The sequence below is a fragment of the Dendronephthya gigantea genome, unplaced genomic scaffold, assembly GCF_004324835.1.
Source record: "Dendronephthya gigantea isolate DGI-Jeju-01 unplaced genomic scaffold, DenGig_1.0 000072F, whole genome shotgun sequence".
Taxonomy (NCBI): domain Eukaryota; kingdom Metazoa; phylum Cnidaria; class Anthozoa; order Malacalcyonacea; family Nephtheidae; genus Dendronephthya; species Dendronephthya gigantea.
Window position 1 is genome coordinate 120,927 of NW_021163082.1, and position 11,244 is coordinate 132,170.

Consider the following 11,244-nt stretch of genomic DNA (forward strand, 5'->3'; position numbering starts at 1 on the left):
CGGAGGGAGGACGGCTAATGCCCATATTACTCCCATGACAATCCAACGCGTTATACAGGGCGAACTCTTGGCAAATGTAGCACAATTAACTTTTCGCGACCCTGCCCATTTCCGCGCTGGAGAACTCCATTCTCATCTTCCTGCATGGGAGGAGTTGGTGACCACTATGACATCTTCTCAAGAGCAGCAACAGGTGTTGTCATGGATAAAAGACGGGGTATCGGTACATCGTTTTTTCCGGCATTTCAAAGGCCATTTTAAGGGGGTGTATTATGATACTTCACTTCCACCATCACGCATCTTTAAAAACAATATCTCTTGCAAGCCTTTTGTCCCGATAATTCAACACACGCTCGTCGATCGTGTTAAAACAGGTGCTATAGCGCTGGTCGGCCGTGTAGGAAGAGTAACACCACCTCATTTGGTTTTACCGCTAACAATGGAACCCACCAAACCTCGATTATGCCATGACGCTCGTTTTTTAAACCTTTGGATGCAAGATAAGCCTTTCGTCCTGGATAGATTACCAGATCTCCCGCGTTATGTTTTCCACGATTCGTATCAGACAGTGTTAGATGATAAATCCGGTTATGACCACCTTCTCATGACTACTGATAGTTGCACATATTTCGGTTTCCAGTGGGGCGGATGGTATTTCATCTACCGTACCCTCCCATTTGGGTGGAAGATTTCACCTTATGTCTACCAGTCTACTGGCCTGATGGCTACGAACTATTTTCGTTCGATTGGCATTCCATGCCTTCTTTATATTGACGACCGGCACAATGGCCAGCTTCAAGTGAATCTCACGAAAGGGGCGTATTCTAATATCCCACTCTCGGATGCTCGTAATTTTGCAGCAGCACAAGCTGCCGTTTTTCTTGTCGCGCATACTTTAATACGTCTCGGCTACTTCCTTGGACTTAAAAAGTCTATCCTGATACCCCAGAAGAGTGTACCTTATCTCGGTTTCCTGGCTGATTCTGCGAATGAAGCTTTCCATTTGATCCTCGAGAAACAGAACAGGTTTGTTGCCCTAATACATACCACCTTACAGAAGAAATATGTGTCAGTCAAAACACTCCAACGCCTGGTCGGAAAGTGTGTGTCTTTTTCCCTCGCTGTTCCGGCGGCACGTTTGTTCACCCGTGAAATGAATTCAGCGATTTCGCATGGAACACTCACAAAACAGCTCATCCCACTCACCTCCCAACTCCGCGCAGAGATTTCTCACTGGCTCTTCCTAGAGGACTGGGATAGTCCCTTGCCATGGAGAGATGAGCGTCACGTGCAAGTTAGAATGGCAACGGATGCGTCCCAGTCTGGCTGGGGTGCAACTCTTTTAGGTGATCAGCAACAGCACACGTCTGATTACTGGAATGAGGAGGAGATCTTATGGGATATTGCAACAAAGGAAGCAATTGCTATTGATCGCGCTCTTCGTGCTTTTTCATTTCTTGTTACTAATGCACGCGTGGATGTGTTGGTTGATAACCAAGCAGTTATCCAAGCATGGAACAATCAAGGGGGTCGCAGTAACTCACTGAACACTACACTGAAGACTTTGTTTACAACTACAACTGAACTGAATGTTATGCTACACCTCTCTTATGTTCCTACCAAAGAAAATCCAGCAGATGCACCGTCACGGAGATTATCTTTGTTAGATACAAAGCTTGCACCATCCATGTGGCAAAGAGTACAACATGAATGTGGTGGAGATACTGGTCACTCCTGTGATTTGATGGCCCTAGATTCAAATGCCATGACTGACCTCGCTGGATCACCACTTCCCCACTTTAGTCCATATCCCTCACCTGGTGCCTTAGCGGTCAATTTGTTTGCTCAAAACCTCGCCTCTTATCCTTCAATCATGCGCCGACCCTACGTTTTTCCCCCTCTTGTACTGGTGGGTCCTCTCCTAAAATTTCTCCAAGCTCAACATCAACCGTGCACACTGATTGTTTTGGATATGTACCCTCGCAAGTACTGGTGGCCCCTCTTGCACTCATATTCCAGCAGGTCATTTGTGTTAGCACCTCGTGGTCATGAACATGCTTTGTTGATACCCACCGAACGCGGATGGTCCCCCATGCCACGTCTCTCAGCTGATCTCTGGGTTTTTATGGTCGAATTCCCGTAATACTTTGGAAAATGTCTTTAATGCACATGATTCATTCATGTCTGCCCTAGCCTTTGTGTGCCTAAGTTTATGTAGAAGACAAATCATTATTGAAAAAAAAAAAAAAAAAACATAAATAAATGAATGAAATAAATAAAAATTCTGCGATAGTAATTTTGTCTCTCTTCTCTTTTGTGTGCTTCTTATAGGTTCTCCCTTTTATAGCTAAGCTATTCTGTCCCTCTGTTCGATGCCCTTCATGTGGCCACGCAAACGATCATACCTTCCGATTTTGTCAACGCTGTGGCTACTGTCGGAAAATTATTACCAAATCCCACTCTCGCGTGGCTCAATGTGACTTTGACCATATTGATGCCCGTCTCAACCACCTGTTAAAGACTGATAGTAATTCCAACTACTCGAAGCAAAAAGAGTCTCTCAAGAATGAGTTGGAAGCGTTCCTACATCTTTTTCCTACTTACACAACTTTGGAAACTGTGACGCCCCGTGATCTTTGTCGATTTCTTATTTACAAAGATCGACATGGCAAGACTCAGGTCCACCAACATCATTGTCCACATCTCGGCCTGAAAGGTCAATATAAATGTGGATGCCCAATGAGACTCTCCTACAAGACTGTTGATTCCTACATAGGAAAACTTCGAGCTATATTCCATGGCATAGGCCGAGGTGGTGAATGGGATAAGCGCCTTGGTCTTGGCAATCCCGCTGCTGACAAAACTGTGAAAGATTACCTCCGAGTCGTGACCGCGGAACAACTCCAAGCGAGAATCACACCCAAACAGGCTACCCCTTTCTTTATTGATAAGCTTACCCAGTTATCCCTACACCTTGAAAGAAAATTGACTGACTCCAAAAAACCTCTGGATAAGTTTATTATTGCGCGTGACCAGGCATACCTTAAGATGGCTTTTTTCAGCGGTGACCGGCCAGGTGATTTGGGCCAAATAAAAGTCGCCGAAATTCTTCGATTTCCCAACGATGATGGTTTTCTTTTCAATCATGTGTGGGGGAAAACCCTTAGAGACGGGGATAGTAACGTTTTTGGCATTAGACGAAACTCGCAGACAACTATCTGTCCGATTCGCGGTGTTGAAATATACATGGACGTAGCTCGTCAGCTAGGTATTGACCTTACGTGTGGCTATCTGTTCAGACCAACGACCCCTAAAGGTGGTATCCAAGATTCTCCCCTTACCTCCTCCACCGCCGAAGCACGTCTGAAGCAATATTTGCACGAGATGAATGCAGATGCAGGTGAAACACTTCATGGTTTCCGGGCGGGCTGTGCGATAACGCTAGCTCTTTCTGGGGCAGAGCTTTCAGAGATTATGGACCACGTTGGGTGGTCTCGACGACACACAGCTCTGTATTATATGCAACTGGCAAAAGTTCTTAACCCTACTGGCGCGTCTGCAAAATTGGCATCCAATACGACTACAGATTCTTCCCAAATAGTACAGGATTTGAACGAGCTAAAACAATTTGTCTGTGCATTTCCATCTAAGAGTCCTCATAAGCGACTCCGGCCTGACAATTGATTATATGACAATACTTGCACATCAGTTTTTGGCTATTCAGGCTGAGGGTGCTAAGGTTTGGGATTTTTAAGGTTTGGGGATTGAGGTATGGGAATTGAGGTATGGGAATTGAGGCTTGGGGCTTTGATTCCGGGTAATGGTAATGGGGCCAATAGGGGAGGTGGGTCGCCATAGTGCTAGCTGTATGGCGATGCCAGGCACATTTTTCCCATTCCTTATTCTAGCTGAGCAAGAAGTGGAGTGTTATGAAATAGGTTACTATTCATAACACTCTTAATGATATGCAAAGATAGAATATGGAATAATAATCAAGATAAATATTAATGAGTGGATGGATGACGTTGTGGAGATCATAAAAGACAGGTCCGGCCAAAGTAACGCTCTCTTCTCGCTTGGTTTTCAAACAACGGCTGTGTGCCGCGGAACGGCCCACCCATACTGCCCACCCCAAATTCGCGTGGGTCGAACTCCGGCACATCGCATCCCAGCCATGCTGCTCCAGCATGTCTGGGATCATGCCAGGCACATTTTTCCCATTCCTTATTCTAGCTGAGCAAGAAGTGGAGTGTTATGAAATAGGTTACTGCACGTGTCTCACTGGATATACAGGAAATGGAAAAAATTGTACAGGTGGGCAAAATATTTAACGTCGATTTTATAGTTTCTAAGTATTCTATCCTATGTATATATACAAACTCAGAAATGCATTTGTGTATGACCACAATATCATTTTGGGGAAAAGAGCTTTTTAAACTTTTTAATTCTTTTCCTTACTTTCCTCCACTATCTTAAATTTTAAAAGACGACCTTACCTGATTAAAATGACTTTATAAATTGTAGTACTTGTTACACCAAAATTGTAACCCCGTTAGTACATTACATATAAGAAGATAGAAAATAATTATTCGTCTAGCTCTTAAAAATCTTTAATGTAGCTTCAATGATTCAATTACTTGTATTTATTTACCATGGACGGCGGAAGATCGTTAAGTGGGGGGGGGGGGAATGTATTCTCCTTAATTCCGCATTAGGTATTTTCTTTTGAAATTTATTGCGTATTTTATTAACTTTGGCGGGCATTGCGATGTATTTTGCGGGCTAAAATGATAAATTTCCTGCGCTGAATTATATTTTAGCCAACTGATCTAAGCCAATCGAAAGAATGCTAAAGTCTTTACCCATTACATAACTTTTATACAACAATTTCCCTTTAAAGTTATATTAATAAAATAAATAATATATAGTAATACAGTTGATGTTCTTAGGCATGAAAGTGTTATTGGACCTCCTCAGAGCAGAGTTCAGAGTTGGGCCAAAAACACGTTTATGCTCGCGAACATCAACTTTAGTGTTATATTATTCCCGAGAGGGCGCGGAGCCCTGCGAGGGTACTAATTCCGCTCGGAAATTAAGAATTAAACGCGAAACGTTCTGATTGGCTGAAACAGAAAGTTTGTATTTCAATGAGAACGTCTGCAATTTAACTGTCATTTGTCTTTTGTGAAAGTGTTTCATAAACTTTGTGCAAAATAAAACGAGAAGAAACAAGATGAGGCATGGCAGATAGCAAAGAAGAAAATGGATACATTAAAGAGAAAGATTAACTTTCAGCTTTATATAAATTTCAGCTTTATATGCAATCGCATAAATCAACTGTGAAAGGCTATATCACACCTTTGCTTTAACTTTAAAAAGTGTTTTTCAAAGTATAATTTGATATCACAAATACACGCTAAATTATTATATAAATATAAAACTTTTAGCCGTCGACTGCGCAACAGAATAAAATAGCCTAACATTTGAGATTTTTTCTTTTTCTCTGAAGATTTTGCACTGTTTAATCGTTTGAAATTTCAATTTTAAACCATTATACTTATTTGCTGCCTTGGCATAATGAAGCGAATTCGAACGGCCAATGTTTACACTACTCACTACTCTTTATGGAAACATAAAATATAATATAGACTAATTTGAGTTTTGTTTCATTTCATAATATAAGTTTAGGTCATGTTAGCATGGCCAGAAATGTCAGTCATTAGAGCCCGCGAGCGGTATGCGGTCGCACGCAATATTCTATTTAAATGGCAAACAGAAATGTTAACATTTCATAGGAAGATGGAATTCAAAGTGTGATATAACTAACACAAATCATTCTTTTCGATTTGCCAAAGTTAATTATTATTGCGCCATTGTGGTTGAAAGTATTTACGAAAAAATATATACGAAACAATAAAACCGTACATTTCCCCTCGATTGATTTCCACTAGCTGCACACCAGTCTGTCAAACCTCTAATAATGCTCCGTAATTAGGGGGAAAATTGAGAAAATTCCAATGTTTGAGGTGAACTATTCAAGTGACCATTCATGCCATGAAATTTGCCAAAGTTGATCCATGAAATGCAGATAATGCTTAACTTGATTTCGAAGATTCAATAAATTTCAGCTAAATCGTGCCTTTCCCTTTTGCTTTTGAATCTTGCCCATATCCACGCTGTTCTGTACCATGGATTTTGCCACATTTTATCGAAGTTCTCGCTCGAAAAAGCTGCGTTCAACCCGAAATATATGGCATGTTTGTTATTGAAATCCTCACCAAAATCTCAGCTTTCTGAATCCGTTGTCTGCTAGTACAGCAGTGCTCCCCAATTCGCGCATATGCCCTCAAAGGAAATCCCAAGCGCGGTTAATTACGCGAAATTTAAAAGTTGTTTTTATATATACTTCAAAACTTCGCCAGTTCGGAGGGCTTTCTTCGACCGAAAGTCTCTAAAAATGTCAAATTTACTTTCTTCTTATGATATGGAAAGGTTCAGGCATCAGTTTTCTATTAATTCGTAGCATTGTCTTGATTATATTCATAAACAAATCGATAATCAAGATGAATTATTCATGACCATACACATAACTAATGAATGTTTGAAAGCTTGGTGCGAATTCAAAAATGAATTTCGCGTAATCCAGCCGACATTTGTGGATATCCTAAATGCATTTCTGGGAGAAAATCATTACCCGCCATATTTGCCTATTAATATTGCGTAAGCCATAACCGCTGAAATTCTGAAAGACGCGCAGGCTCAAATGACCGACATTTCTGGCCATGCTCAGAAAATTGTGTACTTGGCTTGAAATAGCGAGGGGTTGCTGCATGCATGTATTTCTAGTTTCCTTTTAAAATGATTCCTTCTATGGTCGGCCGACAGTTTTGCTAAGAAGTTATAATCAGAAGAAATTAATGCACTTTTTGAAAGTTTAGTATAAATGAGGAAAAAAAATGAAATCATAATAATACACTGGCGGTCAAAAAAAACTGCTCAAATGTTGCTTTTATCGTATGTAACAGGAATCGTGACAATCAATCTTTTATTGTACACTAGCAGTCAAAGAGAACTGTTCAGGTACAAATTCATAAACAAGAAGCTAATAATGGAGAGAGGTCATAGGCATTTTGGATAATTCTCGTATTCCAAGCAATATTTCAATCAATGTAACGCAACCTGCCACACTTCCAAGAAATAGTCAAACAATGGTTTCTGGAAGAGGGAGTGACAGAAATAGATTGGCCTGCGCAGTCAAAAGACCTTAACCCTATTGAAATCGCGTAATAATTAAGGGTCGTTCGACGATCAGAGACAGATTTTAATTATCTATGTAATTATTATACTAGTAACTAGAAATACATGCATGCAAAGTCCCCTCGCCTGAAGCAATAAACATATATTTCCATCACTGAAATTCTATAATACTCATTTCTGCTGAATGATCGAAGTCGCAAAGTAAAATCTAAATCACTAAGAATTGCTTTAAAAATAATACAGTTTTAGCGAAATTTCAATTGCTTTTTAAACAGATTAACCATTAAAAATAAATACTCTCCATATCAAAATCATTTTAACGAAATTGACGATAAATTCAAAGGTGTCATCATTGTTTAAATCCACATATTAAAATTACAAAACACTTGCATGCTTTAAAATACAAAATTTACCTATTTACCTGTTCAAAAACACTCAAAAAATGCTTCAAAATCGTAGATTTTTCACCATCTATTTGAATCAAAGTTTTTCGATCCGAAAACATCATTTACTTTACGTTTTGATCAATTTTACGATTGAATTCCTCCGTATATTTTCAAAACCATCCAAATGAAAAATATTTTTAAAAAATTTTTATAATTCAAAATATCAGTTATGCTGACGCGAACCCAAATTTTAATTGAGCCAATCGCACGCATCCAAACGTTTGTTAGTTACCAGTTTTAACTCGTCTTAAACTTACGCATGCGCATAACTTAAAAAAGCGCCCAACGTCCATGACATAATGGCGGACAACTTTCATTTCGCATTTGCATTCCCGGGCGTAATTAAAATCTCCGGGCGGAATTGGTACCCTCGCCCGGTGCTTCGCACCGGCTCGGGGATTAATAGACCTTTCTTATAATGACGTCAAACGCGGAAAGTCTGTTGTTACACGAAATTTGATTGGCTCCATAAAACTATCGAGCTAATGAAATTTCGTGTAACTTCAGACTTTCCGCGTTTGACGTCATTATGAAAAAGGTCTATTGCGCAAAAATAAACAGTCAATGTACTATGGGGCGCCAAGTGTAAATTAATTATTTAGCTAGGTTTTCGTTGTTTTTTTCATTATTTATAGATAATGAAAATAAGATATAAATTTATTTATAAATAATAAATGTCAAGGGAGTTATTTATTTATAAAAAACGACTTTAAATGTTTATGATATGTATATAATTGCTGTTGCACATTCTTTTATTCATAAATAATAAACGTGGTTTTACAATTTTTTACAAATAATAAGTTTTCCGTAAAGGAATTATTTAGATATAATTCAGTTGAAATATAACAAATGTGATTCATTATTTACATATAATAAAAGAAAGGGCATGCTAAAAAATTATTTACGTATAATAAAAATTATTTACATATAATGAATTTGCGATCCGTAACGCGCCAAGTGTAAATTTAATATTAGCGGGAAAAAGAAGGCCTGGTTACCAAGACTAAAAGCGTTCAATATTTAAATATGACGGCCGATCGCGAAGCTCTATCAAGGACAATCTCTGAGGCCGTTTCCAGGGCAGTTACCGACGCATTAAATACTACGTTTTCCCAGGTAAGTCAAGATAATCTATCGCTGCATTTATCGATGCATACTTCTGTATCAAGAGTCTTACATATTCGAACGTTTTAGCACCAACCGTCCGCCGTGTCTGCGACAGACATGATACGTATAAATTCAAGTGGACGCAATGGAAAAGTTGTACAGAGCAGTGGATCGCCGGCAAGACAACCAGCAAGTGCTGATACTTCTTCCATGCCAGCTAACAGCGAAGCTATGCCACAGGTAAAAACTGACTACTGTTTTTCCCGCGGAAATGAGATTATAGTCTTGAGAAAAGTGACCTGTTTACTATGACGTCATTGTGTCGCGCAATAAAAACTGCCTACTCTTGGAAGAATATCTAACCCTCCAACTATTTTTTTACATTGGCAGGGTTCTGTTTGTGATCAGTTTGCAACACCGTTTAGCAATACATGACCAGGAAGGGCAACAACGGTAATCAATATCTTTCAATTCAAGGCAATATATTGTATACTGCATATTATTGTGTGTAAACACATTAAAATTGCGTGAATCAATTATGTTCAAATTTTTCAACTATATAAAGAGCACTTAATCCGATTGGCATTTCCAGCTATGCCTATAGACTAAATTTCGGTCTAGGTAAGAAGAACAAAATCCACCACAACAGCTAGAAAGAGCATGATGTTAAAATTAGTAAAATTACAAATGCAGGAATTATTACCCCTAGCAATGCACGTGCAAAGCATTATGGGATTTTATAGTAAAAAGTGAATATTTATTTATTTGAATTGGGAACAGCTGAATAATTGCTGCTGCTGTTGTTGTGTGCCCCTGAATCAATGCTTTGCTTATGATAGGAAACCTGGAAGACAAGCTAAAACTGTGCCAAAGGAAAGGCTAGAATCCATGCTGAAGCTAAATATACCAATTTCTAAAATTGCTGAAACACTGGAAACGTCACGACCATCTATTTATAAGGCTATTCGAGCATATGGTCTAAATAATCATAACAGATTCTCAGATGTGAACGAAGACGAGCTACAACAGACAGTTGCTCAGATTAAAGCATGCCATCCTAATGCTGGGGAGGTAATGGTACATGGCCATTTGGAAGCAAAACGCATCCATGTTCAACGGCGGCGAGTTCGTGACGCAATACACCACGTAGATCCTAATGTTTCACTAAGAAAACGACCACCAATAAACAGGCGTGTTTATTCTGTTCCGTGCCCGAACTACTTGTGGCATATCGATGGTAACCACAAGATGATACGATGGGGTTTTGTCATTCATCATGCCATCGATGGCTTAGATAGTCGCCTGGTTACATTTTGTTGTTGTTCCGGAAACAATAGATCAACAACAGTTTTCCCGCTTTTTCAAGAGGCTGTGTCGAAATACGGGAGGCCGATTCATGTACGAACAGATTACGGCGGAGAAAATGTTCTTATTTGGAGAAATATGACAGAATTTTTGGGGGAAGAAGCGCGTTCAGTTATTGTTGGAAGCTCAGTACCCAATCAGCGAATTGAACGCCATAATAGAGCAGTTAATGAGCAGGTGGTTGCTTCCTACAAAGCCGAGTTTTATGACCTAGAAAGTGAAGGTATACTGGATACCCTTAACAGCACGGATTTATTTTGTCTCCACTACACCTATATTCCACGTATCCAAGGACACTTTGCGAGTTTGTAGCAGCGCATAATAATCACCGAGTTTCAACCGAAGAGCGGAAAACCCCTGCGCAGATGTTCTGGATGAACATACAATTGGCTGCTCTACACTCTGGAAACCGTACTCGTGATATACCTAATCGAGGCACGGATGTTCATAATCTAATATCTTCGGATATCCCACATGTTCAAGTCCCTGATATCGAAAATCCATTGTCAGAGAGTGCATTCAGTGAACTTCAGAGTACTATAGATCCATTGTCCGGTGAGGATGGCAAAGAAATTTTTCGCCGCGTCGTTTAATTTTTTTGGAAGAAACTTGTTGCTTCCGAATTAACATTGGTGCATGCGCGCGTTTAACGCTGTACATGGAACAGCACATGTTAATCATTGCGCCATATCTTTCACTCAGTATAACACCAAACACTTGTAACGCCAATGTGTCTTGTTAACCCAGTGCATGATAATTTACTATTTTACTCTTCTTAACGCTCGTGAGGAGAGTGTAATGGGTTACTAGTAGCAAACAAGAACAGCAGTTTAATGGTGTAACTTTCTTATATACAGTATGACACTACAGATGTACTTTTGCAGTAAAGTACAGTAAATCTGTATTTTTTGTTCAATTATATACAATAAAGAGGTGAAAACGTCAGTTTATCACAAGTATTTTCAAGGATAACTTTAATAGTTCTTGGTTTAACGAAAGATAATCCAATGTGTAAGATTGTGATACTGTATCATAAAGATTGAAGAATTACAAAAAGTCAAAACTTAAA

At 39.4% G+C, this 11,244-nt stretch overlaps 1 pseudogene; it reads left to right on the forward strand.

The window, feature by feature from the left end:
• The first annotated feature begins 9,732 nt into the window (after nucleotides 1-9,732).
• Nucleotides 9,733-10,768, forward strand: LOC114531472 (annotated as a pseudogene).
• The last annotated feature ends 476 nt before the right edge of the window (nucleotides 10,769-11,244 follow it).